Source organism: Enhydra lutris, unplaced genomic scaffold (assembly GCF_002288905.1).
Source record: "Enhydra lutris kenyoni isolate GAN:26980312 unplaced genomic scaffold, ASM228890v2 scaffoldscaffold11, whole genome shotgun sequence".
In the NCBI taxonomy this organism is placed as follows: Eukaryota; Metazoa; Chordata; class Mammalia; order Carnivora; family Mustelidae; genus Enhydra; species Enhydra lutris.
In genome coordinates this window covers 26866157-26881322 of record NW_019154095.1, presented here as the reverse complement: position 1 = coordinate 26881322, position 15166 = coordinate 26866157, and the positions used below count along the sequence as shown (strand labels likewise).

At 38.1% G+C, this 15166-nt stretch overlaps 1 pseudogene; it reads right to left on the bottom strand.

The window, feature by feature from the left end:
• The window catches only part of LOC111144471, a 33349-nt pseudogene extending 25653 nt beyond the window's left edge, over positions 1-7696 (bottom strand).
• Between the last annotated feature and the right edge of the window lie 7470 nt (positions 7697-15166).

The following is a 15166-nucleotide window of genomic DNA, read 5'->3' as shown; positions in this document are numbered from 1 at the left end:
AGCATTTGAATCTGGTCATGGATTTGACCTCAGTGCCAAGAGGGTCACCTTACACTCAAGGCATTCACTCAGGTGATGGTGGTCTCCCTGAGGATTGGTATGCCTCTAGTCATGGAAGCCCTTGGACTCTGAATGTGCTAGATGAAAATGTGCTATATCTTTTGGAGTTCCCCATTCACTGAAAGCACTTAATATAAATGTCCGATACCCTCTACACCACAAAGATAAGCTCATGTGCACCTCAGTTCCATTTGCTTTGTTAATTTTTCATTTTTATTTTTTCCCCAGTAGTCTTATCCTATCTGTAAATTCCATGAACACTAAGTTAGAGAACAGTCAGAACTAGACCTTCAGATCCAGTCTTTCCCTTTTAGAACAGTGATGTTATTTCAAACCATATTTTTGTTTGCCATAACCTCACATCCCTTAGGATGCATTAGTCCACAGACCTGCATGTAGACTTCTGTGCAGGGGGGGTCTTGAGACCAGTATGACTTGTGACCATGATTCTTCACAAGATACTGCAGTGTTTTATGTGCGGGGGAAGAAACACACTTTATGAGGTATGAGCCATGTCCTTGGAGAACGTTCAATCTACTAGAGAAGATAAGACACATAGTGCTGATTATAGTACAGATTGAAAGTCACGTCTGCCGCACAAGTAGCTGTGAGAAGAACTGACATAGATATAAACTAGCAAATGTTGTCATGCCCACTGGGTGTGGACATGGTGGACAATTTCAGGCTGCAAAAGGAAGAAAGACTTAGTCTGATCTAGATGCAGGGTTCTGAGCTGGTGGTTTTGAAGCTGAGAACTTCTACCCAGTTCTCTCTCTCTCCCCTTATTTTCTCTTTCCCACCAAGGATCAGAAAACCAGAGTTGTACTGGACTCCATTTTGGTAACCGGAGCAGGTACTTTGCCCTCAAGACAAGCTTAAAGTCCTCCCATCCTTTCTCTTTCCATTACTGAGCACTCAGGCTGTGGGTTGACTTTTATTTCCTGCCCTTCTTATGTGTAAGAGTTAGGTCTTTGTCCATGGTGTGAGGGAAGGTCCAACTCTCTTCCCAACTGCATTGTCCTTCCTTGCATTCACCTGAGCCGGGACCCCTTTAGGGAAGCCCACCCACCACAGTGCCCACACGCCTGTGTTTACAGACTCCTTGATGAACAGGGAGTCTGGCCTACCTACTCCGAGGTCAGCCAACCACAGCCCCCCAGGCTGGAAGAACTGCTTTCTGTGGGAGGGAATAGGAAGTTTCATTTAAATAAATATATGAATAATAAAAATAAGAACTTTGGGTTAGTTTTGAATCTGTAAGTGATTTTCGAGTCCCACATTTCAGAAAAAAAGGCTTCTTGAGTTTTGACCTTTTTAAGCTCAGTTGTTTGTTAATCTCACCGTGAGAGGGAAAGCGTAAAATCAGAAATGCATAAATAAGAGAATCTTCTGAGAAGACTGTTATTCAAGATGTAATTATTTGTGGGAAAAAAATGTGCCATTAAAAAAAAAAAAAGTAATTCCATACAGGAATTATAACTAAATTCAAAAGAGCATAAACTTTTCGCAGCCTGTAGAAATACTTTCTACGTTAATATTAGTGAACTCAAAGCAGATGAATTAAGCTCTTTAAAATTACAGAAACTGATTTTCTCTTCTTATAACTCAGTGAATTTTACAAAGAACAAATGTCTCAGGTAACAAGTGCTTTACAGAATGTGTCTCGTTTTACAGAGTTTTTGTAAACTTCTAGTATTGGAGAAGAGCTTCATATTTTTATAAATACTAATTCTGTTTTAAATTCAAGTTTATTAAGTTCTGCTTCAGCTATAAGCTATTCTCAATAATTTTAAAAAATTATTCTTATTGGCCTAAGAAAATAATGTCTTTCCCATCAGAAACTGTAAGTAGACTTTAAAAACTTAAAATAAAAAAAAATTAAAATCATAAAAATATCCATCCTCCCCAGATGTATCTACAGATTCAGTACAATGCCAATAAAAAGCCCAAAATATTTTTTCACATATTTTGACAAGTTGATCCTAAGATTTAAAGAGTAAAGGGACAAGCAAGTGGGGGCTTACTATCAGACATGTCTCAAAACTTATTGCAATGCAAAGGTAATTAAGATAGCACAAGATTTGTCTGGAGACAGACAAATTGGCCAAGGAAGCCGAATAGAAACTCCAGGTACAAAACCCACATATACAAATCTGATAATTAATGAAATGGGGCTTAAAGCTCAAGGGTAAAAGGAGGAACTGTCTATAAACAGCACTAGCATGTTTAGTTTTAGATACAAAATCATGAAGATTGCATTTCAACTTCACATCCTCTACATGTATGACTTTAAGGTAAGTGACAGAATTAAATATTTTAGGCAAAATGACAAACTTTTAAAAGACCTTATAAGGAATATCTTAATTACTTCAAGATAGAGCATTTTCAAAAAAGCATGAAAGAACTAACCATAAAAGAAAGATTGATAATTTCACTACATGAAAATAAAGGACTCCTGATCATCAAAAGAACTCATTAAAAAGAGAGGCAGAAGACATGAACCTTCTCCAAAGCAGACATACAAATGGCTAACAGACACATGAAAAAATGTTCAAAATCATTAGCCATCGAGGAAATTCAAATCAAAACCACATTGAGATACCACCTTATACCAGTTAGAATGGCCAAAATTAACAAGGCAGGAAACAACAAATGCTGGCAAGGATGTGGAGAAAAGGGAACCCTCCTACACTGTTGGTGGGAATGCAAGCTGGTACATACTTTAGAAAAGTGTGGAGGTTCCTCAAAAAGTTAAAAAAAGAGTTACCCTATGACCCAGTAATTGCACTACTAGATATTTAACCCAAATATAAAGATGAAGTGAAAAGAAGGGACACATGCACCCCAATGTTCATAGCAGCAATGTCCACAACAGCCAAATTCTGAAAGGAGCTGAGATGCCCTTCAACAGACGAATGGATAAAGAAGATGGGATTCATATATACAATGGAATATTACTCAGTCATCAGAAAGGATGAATACCCACAATTTGCATTGAACTGCATGGAACTGGAGGGTATGATGCTGAGTGAAATAAGTCAAGCAGAGAGAGTCAATTTTCCTATGGTTTCACTCATATGTGGAACATAAGGAATAGCATGGAGGACCATGGGGGAAGGAAGGGAAAACTGAATGGGAAGAAATCAGAGAGGGAGATTAACCATGACAGATCATGGACTCTGGGAACAAAACTGAGGGTTACAGAAGGGAGCGGGGTGGGGAGATGGGGTAGCTGGGTGATGAGTATTAAGAAGGGCACGTGTTGTGCTGAGCACTGGGTGTTATATGGAACTAATGAATCATGGAACACTACATCAACAACTAATGATGCACTGTATGGTGACTAACATAACATAAACACAAAACAAAACAAAACAAAAACCCCAAACCCATTAAAAAAAAAAAAAAAAGAGTGAGAGGACAAGGGGTCCCTGGGTGGCATAGTCCATTGAGCTCCAGACTCGTAGTTTTGGCTCAGGTGGTGTTCTCACTGTCTTGGGATCAAGCCCCATATTGGGCTCTGGGTTCAGTGGGGAGTCTGCTGGAGATTGTCTCTCTCCCTCTGCCCCTCCCCCCACTTCCGTGCTTGCATGTGCTCACTCTCTCTCAAATTAATTAATTAATTAAATAAAATCTTTAAAATAATAATAATAATAAAGTGAGTGGACAAGTAGGAAGAATGTATTTGCAGAACAAAGTTGTAACCAGCAAAGATTTTGTGGGAAGAGCATGTAAAGAATTCTTACGAATAAAGCGAAAAAGCAACAAATTACATAGCAATTGGCAAAAGATATGAATAGGAGTTTCCCAGATAAGGAGGCACAACTAATGCCTCACATATGAAAACATGCCCCCTCCATGGCAGTCAGAGGAGTGCCAACTGGAACTACAATGAGACAGTACTTCACATCTGCCTGAGGGGTGTGCCTTACTAAACATGAGGCTGGGTAGCCCATTTAACTTTTGGTGCCTTAGTTTTTCCATTCCGAAGATGAGACTCTTCTTTACCCATGTTTGCCACAGTCTGATCTGTTATTCTACATTCTTTTAAATTCTAATACCTTACCTGTTTCGTTACATCCGTTCTTCTCGCCCTTGTATCAGTTTCTAATGGATTTAGCAGGAAGCAGACATTTCTGTTCGGCATGTACAAACCTGTGAAAACATGAAAGGAATGGAAGTGGAAATGGAAATTTCAGGCCACCAGGTGTCTTTATGCATAAACATAAATAATGCTGCCATAAAACTGACCCCAGCCTACCTCTTAAGTAGGAAAACATTCTCCTTTAATCCAACACGGGTAATTATGGATGATTCATTTGTTACTAATTTGCTGGAAACTCCTTTCAGAAAATGCTAACAATACATATATTAAGCCTTTCATTAACACATGACATTCGACGGGAATCTGTTCACTCTGATACTGTTCTTCTGAGGAAGTCCTTAGATGTGTTTCCTAATCAGCATAACGAGCTCTTTGGAATTTATGAAATCTAAAACTCCTTTCAGCTTTCAAGTTTCAGCTCTGTGCTTTCACTGTGAAGGACCATTTACTTCCATAAAAACAGACTGAAGAGCTATCACGGGTCTTCCTCCCTCCTCCCCATCCACTCTGCTTCTGGGTCTAACTCCAGTTCTTTTTTTCCTCTTCCCTTCTTCCTCTGCCTCTCTCTCTAGCTTTTATCCCTCATACTCTATTGCTCTTTCTCTCATTTACTCCATGATTAAAAAATAAATAAATGAGATAAAATAAACCAAATTAGAAATGTCTACTAACTTTCTAAAAAGTCATCCTTCACAACACTGAGCAGCACTGCTAACATACTTCAATGTACAATACATAGTTATGAATTTAACAAAATAAGTATGACCCATATTTCTCCTTGTAACCATGGTCTTATACAATGAGATATATTCGCTAGCAATGAACAGATGATCCATCTTTCTCGTATCAAAAATTAGCTTCCTTAAGTCTTCCAGGAATTTTTAGGAGTACTCAAAGCAATTGCTCACAACCTGGTCTGTCAGCAGGAGATCCCAAGCCTCCCAGACACTTCGTTTGCGCTTTCTCTTTGGCTCCCCTGGAAGCCATCTGGGCAGCTTGACCTCTCATCTGCCCTTCTAGAGGAGGTCACTGACCCTGTAAGACACAGACTCCAGATGCTGATGAAAACCCAGCTTTCTGGCGTCAAAGAATCTCCAGATTCCCAGTAGAGGTAGGGAAGACAGCTTCCTCTTGAACAAATCCTACTTCATTATCTGGGCAATGAGGTAGTTTTGCATCTATGCTCATCTCAATTCTTCATGAAAAAGAGCATTGTCAAATTCTGGTCCTCTCTGGGGTAACCCAAGGCTCACTCATGGTTCAAGGGACATGTGTGGAACAGACCATTTCCATGAGGGAGAGATAGAGCCCCTCTTGTTCTTCTAAACTGTGCCCCGACGTAGAACTTCAAGTCCCTCCTCCCATGTTGTCCTCTAAATAATCTATTCCCATGCTATTCAACCTCCTAAAATATATCCCTGCTTAGAATTAAAAATTCTTTCTTTCTCCCAGTTACCAAAGCTGCTTCTCCCTTTTCCAGCCATTCTAGTTAAAATCAATGGCTTCCAGCATGTCAAAGATATAAGCATATCCTGGAAGAAGATAAGATCCCAGCCCAACCATTCCTCAGGGCCTAATTAAATAATTAATTAGACTGACCCGCTAGACCTGGAATTCGAACCTGATGCATGAACTTGGTGGAAGATACTGATTGCTTGTCCCACTAAATGAGAGCAAAGACTGCATTCGCCTAGCTCAAAGGGAAAGTTAAGTGTGGACTAGACCTTGTTTTTATCATTTGTCTGCAATGCTGTATATTTTTCTGACTGCATGCAAGCACACTGTAAAACACTTGAAAATTGCACATGTATAAATCACTCTGAAATCTTATCACACTGAGACAACCACTGTTAAGATCCTGACATTCCTATTTCATGTCCCTCTTTGAACATACATGCAGATGTAGACTAAATTTGCATAAATGGAATCATATCCCACTTCCTGTTTACAATTTGGAAATTTTTAATGTTGTCTTTTTTCATTCTCCCCTCGTAAGTGCTCTTATTTTTTTTTTTATACCTCATATCATTTACCTAGCGTTGCTTATTGTGAGTACTTCTTTCTCCTCCTTTGAGTGCAGAATTGCCTTAAGAATGAGACCACAAGCACCCGTGTAACCACCACCTCGCTAAAACTGAAATATCACAACACAGCTGATATCTCCTCCTCTCCTCCCACGTGTTAACCCCCATCGTAATTTGGTGTTTGTCACTAACATAATTATCCTTAACCACACGTCATATACATCTTTGTCCCTCAACAACATATAACAGTTTTATACGTTTTCCACCTTCATACAAATAATCACACTTTATATATTTTTCTGGAACTTCTCTTTTTGTGGCTCCGTGAGATAGGAGTAGCTCTAGCTTGTTCATGTTTGCTATTTTGTAGCATGCTCGTCTGTGAAGGTGCCTGTTGTGTATCTAGTCCCCCGTTAATGGACATTGGTATTGCTTTCAGCTTTTTTGCTATCCTGAGATACATTGCCCTGAACATATTTTTTCAAGTTGAGAGGCAGTGCAGCATAGCAGTTTGAACACCGACTCCACTGGATGAATCTGCCACATGGCAGTCCATTTAATAGCTAAGCAACCAGGGCACCTGGGTGGCTCAATGGGTTAAAGCCTCTGCCTTTGGCTCAGGTCATGATCTCGGGGTCCTGGGATCAAGCCCCACATAGGGCACTCTGCTCTGCAGGGAGCCTGCTTCCTCCTCTCTCTCTCTCTCTGCCTGCCTCTCTGCCTACTTGTGATCTCTGTCAGATAAATAAATAAAATCTTAAAAAAAAAATAGCTGAGCAACCTTGGCAAAGTTATTTAATCTCTCCAGGCCTCAGTTTCCCATTTTAAAATGGAGATAAAATTTACTTCATAAGAACATTGAGATGATCAGCTTGAAGCATATGTAATTGTGATTTCTGTAGGCCAAAGAGAGTCAAATATCAGCATTTTCATATGGTACAAACGCCTATGAGTTGACACACACATGTTTAATATTGTAACTATATGGTAAATACTCAGTCATTGTTAACTGTGACGATAGTGATGATGATGATGATGATGGTGATAATGATGCTATTTCTTTGTGTTTACGTGTATCAGAGTTTCCCCAACCTACACATCTAAGAAGAGAAGTGCTGGGTCATGGGATCTGTATAAATTCAATTTTTATTTCCAAAATTTTTGCCAGAATTTTCCTATCCAAGATATGATTTAGCTTACCATATATTTCAGTCTCATTTAATAGATCTCAATAAAGTTTTATAGTAAGTTTGTAATAAATTCTCTGTGTGTGCGTGTGTGTACACATTTACTATTATTTCAACAAAGCAACTTGCAACACTTTACATGTTTAAAACTGAACGTCATCTTTCCTTTCCAGTGAACAAAAAGAAAATCTTAAAATAAACTGAAGCAAAATTACAATAGAGAATGTCAATTCCAAAGAAAATCCTACAGGTTCTATGGAGTCTTCCACCAAGTCATCATTAAGAGTGAAATCAAGTTTTTCTCCTATTCCCTCCCCCATCCCTCCTCTTCCTTCTCCTCCTGCTGCTCTTCTCCTGCTTCTGCTTTTGCCAATGAAATATTTTAAAATTATACATTCTAGATATTGATTGCTGTTACATAAGAATTCAATTGATTTTTTTTTTTTTTGCTTTAATATTCTAGATTCAAAGGTGAACATCCTCTGATGTTCTGATGTCAAGGGGAGACAGGACTCTGATGACCTATTCAGATCCTGTGACTTCTCCATGTTTCTGCAAGATTAGCATGACCTTCCTCAAAATGATCAGACACCATCTTTGCTTTTCATGGATCAGGAAAGTTCTTTGCTGATCTCTCTCTAGGACTGTCAACTGTCACCCGGAGCTCTTAGACACTGTTTCTTCGGTTTGCCTTAGCTCACAGAGAAAAGCTTGCTGTAACCGTACGCAGAGAAGCCCTTGGCTCTATTTGCTCCTGGCACCCTCCCCTGACTCTCTGTGGCCCCAGCGGCCACATCTGGTGATTGATAGAGCTGCCATTTTCCCTAGATCCACCTCTACTCTTTGTTTTCCCTCTCTATTCAGAGGATCAAGAGATTCACTCTGCTGTATAACAAAGGCTCGTTCAGTCCCAAGAACAAGGTTCCATCTGAGAATAGATACAAACTACTGAAAGTTCCCAATTAAGTCAACATTTTATTAGTCATAAGAGCTGATATGACCTAGGAATTTATTTGTAATAGGAGAATGCTAAGTTAATATAAGAGACTATTAGTCAAAAGTGTTATGAATAATTTCAGGACAAAGCATAGTGAACAATTCAATGCCAAATGATTAAATAGTAAAATTAAATTAATTAATATTAGAAGAGTGAGAACTACAAAGAGACTTTCCATGACCTAACATGGAGTAGAATATTTTTCCAGAATAACATGTGTAATATTTTAAAGATACATAACTATTTAAAATCCCATTCTTTCTGTATCTCCTATGCCAGTGATTATCCTCTGTTGTTTTTCTATCTCCATTTTTATCCCCCTCTCTGCTGGACCCTTTCCAAAAACATTTAAATCAAACTTAGTATCTGCCATCTTTAAAAATAAAAACAAAACTACTCCCTGCAACTGTGGTTTTATCTCTCCTTTTCAAAGCCAAAATTTTCAAAAACATTAATTATGGTTTTTATTGCCTCTTCTCTACCTCACATTTACTACCAACCCATTTCATTTTGGTTCACCATGGTCATCCATCTACACCAAAACTCTATTTGCTGGAGGCACAGGCTGTCTTCCACACAAGGCATCTCTGAGTCCTCATCTCCCTGAGCCTCTCAGAAGCATGTACTCCACACTCCATGGCAGCATCAGGCTTCTTTCCTTGCTCCCCAGATCCACCACCTCCTCAATTTCCATTGCCAGTGTCAGCCCCCCTCTCTAGCTCAGAGTGTACACGTTCTCTTTCATTCTAAGCACATGCCCTTTCAGTTCCTAGAATATTCTCTACTCTCTTTTTCACATGCTTTTTCCTCTCTTTGGAATGCTCTTCCCTAGCCTTTCTCATGGAAATACCTACTCAGCTTAAATACCATCTGCTCAGGAGGGCCCCTTTGACCTCTCAGCCTGTCCACCTCAGGAGGGCCCCTTTGACCTCTCAGCTTAGTCAAGTCCACCTGCTATACACTCCTCTGGCAGCTGACAATTCTCCCTCATTAAAAACAAATTTAAAAAATATATAATATGAAATATAAATATAAATGTATTTTATATATAGTAGGATATATATTACATAGTACATTGTTGATCTTTGTGTTCACAACTAAACCCTAAGCTCTAGAGAATGAGAGACTATAATTTCTTATTCACTGCCACAGAATTAGCATATAGTTGGCATAGCAAAATATTTGTTAATTGAATAGATACAAAAATCCTAGGAGTGCCAGTCAGTTAAGCATCCAGCTCTTGATTTCAGCTTAGTTTATGATCTCAGGGTTGCAAGATGGAGTCCTGTGCCCAGCTCCATGCCGAGTGTGGAGCATGCTTGAGATTCTGTCTCCCTCTTCCTCTGCTCCTCCCCCCACAATACACACACACTCTCTCTCTCAAGAAAACAAAAATAAAAACAAAAAACCCAAAAACCAACATACAACCCATACAGAAGAAAAAACTTGTGTGATGGAAACTAACATAAATTTTTGTTTACAGAAAGAGATCACTTGAAAGTTTTCTTTGGATTGAGAGGATTCTTTGCTATAAAGGCAAATGGATCTTGAATCTGGATAATATCCGTTAACATTGGTGTAAGTTGCCTTGTGGGTCATATTGTTGACTTTTGAAGATATTTCAGTATACTGGCATATCTAAATGTAAACTGTCTTTCTGAAATCAGCTATACTTTTTGCGAGCGTCACCTTTTCTGAAGAAAAGCTAAGATGCTTTCCCATTAGAATGATTTAATACTTTGAATGAAAATAAAAAAAATATATAAGTTCAAAGCAAAAAGTAAATATAGATTTAGAAGAATATTTAATAAAAAATTTTTAATGTCTTTTGTTTTGGGTAGCTCATGTTCCTTTTTTATTGTATGGTGGGAAAACCCCACTCAGCTACCACAGAATTCTATGATGCTTGGAGCTTGCATTCTAGACCCAGTAGCTTCCTGGGGGGGAAGAGGCAACCAGCCCAGCACATATGGGCCTTTCCAACTGGGCTGACATAGTAAAAACCACTGAGACTATTCTTTGGAAAACTATTCATCTCTGGGAAAGGATTATGTAACTACTAGATTCATTTTTCAAGATTTTTCATTTTATATATTTCTAAGAAATAAAAAAAAAATCCCTCATGTAGTCATTAGACAAGGATCATAATCTTCATTGGTAATATGTGCTACTTAATAACAAATGCAGATTAGCTCTGGTAAATGGCTTGTAAGACATTAAACTTAATTCTATGGATGATATAATAATATGATGTTAAAACCAGTAGGAAATGACAGAAAGATGAGTGCAGAGGGAATGCAGTATACGATCTTCAAGAAAACATTATAAATATGGATTTAAGCCACAGATATACAGACATTTTTATCATTTTTGTATCCCTCTGCCACTAATATAAATGTCAGAGGCTCCATGCCCTAAATTATCATTACTGCCATTTTTGTCTCCTTTTTGCCTGAAGAATTGGAAAGCCACTATGTTCTACTCTGCTTCAAGGCACCTCCCTCATGGTGGGTAGGCTGGATTAATTGAAGTGAAGGGGGTGCCTATAAGAAGAAGTCAAGACTCCTCTGCGCTGTGCACTGAGGATTTGATTCACATTTTATCAGGCTTAGAAAAGTGTTGTCGAGCCAGCTTCTCATGCAGTTACCCAGCAGCAGAACAGATCTGAAATACTTCAGCATCTCAGCTTGTTATCTCTGTGGCCCTTGTCTTGGTCTTCCCTTCCTCCCTCTCTCCCGTCCTTTCTTTCACCCTCTCTCCTTCCTTCCCTCTTTATCCGCCATCTATCTAGTCTGTCAACCCTCTCCCTCTATGTTTATGACTCTCTGATCTCTCTCTAACATACTGTATCCATCTTTATTACTCATCTCTACCAGCACTGTCCGTGTCCAATAGAACTTTCTTCAACGCAGGCGATGTTCCAGATCCGCACTATCCCATCCAATGACCACCGGCCACACTGGAGCTCGTGAGCTTTCACAAGCGCTGGAGCACTTCAAATGTGGCTTTGTGTCACTAAGAAAATGGATTTTAATTACGTACTTTTAATCAATTGAAGCATTTATTTAAATACCCACATATGGCTAGTGGCTAGGATACAAAATAAGAACAAAATGCCGTCCTGACCCTCTGAAATATCACATTTCAGGGCACTTGTACCTGTATTTTCCCCTGGATAGCTGGAGGTTTGCTGAGTTGGCAAGCAGAATGTTCCTTACTGCACACAAGTTTGACAAACTAAGAATATGGTAGAAAGTCAGGATACGTAAATTATACATGCACAAATTGGTTAAGATTCAAGATAGTAAAAAAAAAAAAAAAAAGTACATGACCGACATACTACTAAACAACAAAATAGAATAAGCAGGTCTTTGATCGAGACATTTGTTTTCTGAGTGTTTTAGATGTTGCTCAAAATAACTTTATCAACAGAGCTCAGACTTGCGTTCTCAGCTGGACTCTTCTACCATCTAGCTGTGTGACATTGAACAACTCAGTGAATCTTCTCTAGGAACCTTGAATTCTCCACCTTTTGTAAAACAAAGAACAGGGTCAATGATATAAGCACCAACTGCTATTAGGCTGTGGAAGTCAGGCCTTTGGAGATTTTTTCCTATGACATATTTAATACATAGCTTGCTTGTCTTTTAAATATTAATCTGTAGACGTGAAATACTTAAATCACCTCCATGTCTTAGTCTGCTGTATCTTTAGCACAGATGTCAAACACAATCTTAAATTCTTAAGAAAGAGGGAGGGAGACACCCACAGAGAGAGAGTGAGAGAGAGAGAAGGCTAACCACAAACTATAGTTAATTTTTAATAATATTCAAATCTCTTTTTTTTTTTCCAGAGGGGTAGTCTTCAAGTACAACTATGTATGTTGATAGCGCATTAGATTGCTATGATTTTACTGGTCATGGAAATGCTCTTTATAACTCCTACCTAAAAGATGGTCTTTCTAGAATATGCTATGAGTATTTTCTAGAGCAGAATCTTTGTAAAGAACTTTTTGAGTAGACTACATCTTTCTTACTTTCTTATAAAATTTTTCATAAATATTTAGGAGCTCAGGTCTGGTGTGGTGGCTAGACTATTGTTTAGAAAACTCTAACTTATGTTTACTTTAATAAAGCAAGCCTGTAGCTCTCTGAGTTTGGGCAGACCACAAATTGTCTTTTTTTCCTTACAATTTTTAATAATTATGGTATTTCATTTCCCTTTTCCCAGCGATTAAATCTATTAAATGCCTCAAGGAGTTATTATTTATTAACTACTTTCAGGAAGGATTTATGGTGGGCAATATACACATTCAGTAATTGTGATAGTCATTTTGTAGACGGAAGGCCTAATTCGATTGTTCTTGCATAGAAATGTTCAGTCAATTCTCTCTTATCCACACTAATGGACAGAAGCAATCGAGCAGATAATTTAAGTCACCAAATGGACCAAAATGCATTTTACATTTTCCTTGGGAATATACTTTAATATTTACATTTGAATGTAGGCACCGTGGATGTTTAGCTATTCTATGTAAATGACAAAAGCAACCCTGTGGGAGATTTATTGGGAAGAGCTGAAAGGATTCCGGTATCAGACCCCTCTCCCGCTCTTCGGTAATTCCACCCTTCCTCACCGCGCACCGCTGAAAACCGAATGAATCACTTAACATACTGATGAGAAACAGGAGCCTGGAGCAGAATTTCCTTATCTCTCTAAATTTCTGTCTCAGCCCTTTCCTGGGACAGATCGGCAATGAAATGTTCTGGTTTCGACCCTTTCTCTTCCGGTGACTGCTGGAAGAGAAAGGTTTAATTACTCGTGGCAGATGATAAGGCCCAGGAAGATTCTGCCTGGAAGCCACTTTGAAAGCCATTTGAAGAATTCCCCTCTGCCACAGTTAGTTTCCACTTGTGAAATATTTCTGTAACTATTTTTCACAATGCAGAGGCTATTTTCTTCCTTTCTCTGCCTGTTGTAATAGAGGGACAACTGTTGTAGGAATGTCACAAATTCTACAGAGGGTGATGTTAGTGCCCTAAAATAATTCACACACACACATACATATACGATTACTTTGTTAATTATAGATTTGGGATTTATTTTGCCTATAATGATCAAAATTTGAGTGGCAATAATAATCACATATTTAAGTAAGGCCAAAATTAATTTTTTTAAATCATTTTGGAGGAATGTTAATTTCAGAAGCACCAACAGGTCTTTGCAAGTCTACTGAAAAGGAAATTGCTATTATGATAACATTGATGTACCCACATGTAACTTTCTTAAAAGATTATTTTATGCTTAGAAAACAAGACCTTTGCATCAAAAGCAGCTCATCAGTGACTATTCATCTCTAACTTTGTGAAGAAAAAATTATTGTCTATTTCTTTTTCTTTTTTTTTTTTTAAGATTTATTTATTTGACAGACAGAGATCACAAGTAGGCAGAGAAGCAGGCAGAGAGAGAGGGGGAAGCAGGCTCCCCACCAAGCAGAGAGCCTGATGCAGGGCTCGATCCCAGGACCCTGGGATCATGACTTGAGCCGAAGGCAAAGGCTTCAACCCACTGAGCCACCCAGGCACCCCTATTGTCTATTTCTGTCCTTCCCTAATATTGATACGGATATTGCAAATATTGTAGATTTGTCTGCAAATCTTCTTGAGCAAATCAATGACTAATGTCTTTTAATAACCCAGAAGGACTGCAACTTCACATATGAATTTCACTTAAAAGCTGCTGACCAAGTATTAAGATCTGCGTTTAAATAATCTGTAAATACATTAGTCAGATTTCCATTTACTCTTCTGCAAGATAGTTGATTTCAATAAACTTTCAGTTGGACTTTGCTACTTGAACACATTTCTTTTATCATCAAACAAGTTCCAGAGAAAATGTATAACCCTGTCAATTGTGTTCCTTCATGTAAACTCCAATTTTGTTTCTAATATCCCTAGTGTCTTTATCTGCTTATCTAAAATGCATCACTTAATAGTGACATTGTCATTTTTAATTATTAAAGAAAATAAGGAGAGTTACATGGCAACTTGCACAAAAGGGAAGATTTAGTGGCCACTTATTTTACTACTTTTAATGCAGAAACAGACTGGGAGTATAATGAGTTAAGGTAGTATATTTTTAAAAGGATTTTTAAAAAGCTACAATGAAGGAAGATAGTGCATTATTTACATACTTAAGCATTTTAAATTAACTACATCAGACAAGCATGACCAAGGAACTAATGGATCCTTCATTATCAATAGCTACTAATGGTTATTCTATGTTCATTATGACTTTGGGAGTGATGAACATGAAAAAGAGATATATTTTGTGTTTATAAAAAGCACAAGTATAAATGAATACAGTAGAGAATCTACTTTTGAACCAGGGATGCAATGTACATTAATCTATTGCATTTGACTTTAAGCTGTATTATATTGAGATTCCAGCTGGAATGGGGAGAGGGTTGACTTCTAACTAATTTATAGAATTTTAAATGATTCTCAAAGTCTGTTAGGGCAAATGAAAGACTGCTAGAATACAGTGCATGCAGGATAATACTGGTTTCAATTCTGAACTTGAGAACTCATTGTACATGAACAGAGAGGATGAGTACCAGAATCATTAATAGCATCTGAAAAGAACAGAATAAGGTTGATAATCATCTGATGTGTTTTTGAGCATTTTACTTTTGACCTTGGTAAGAGTAAGTTTAAGACTGAAAATTTGGTCTCAATTCTATACAACTGCAAGAATGCAAACACATCTGGTTCAGAAAGAAATTTAATCATAA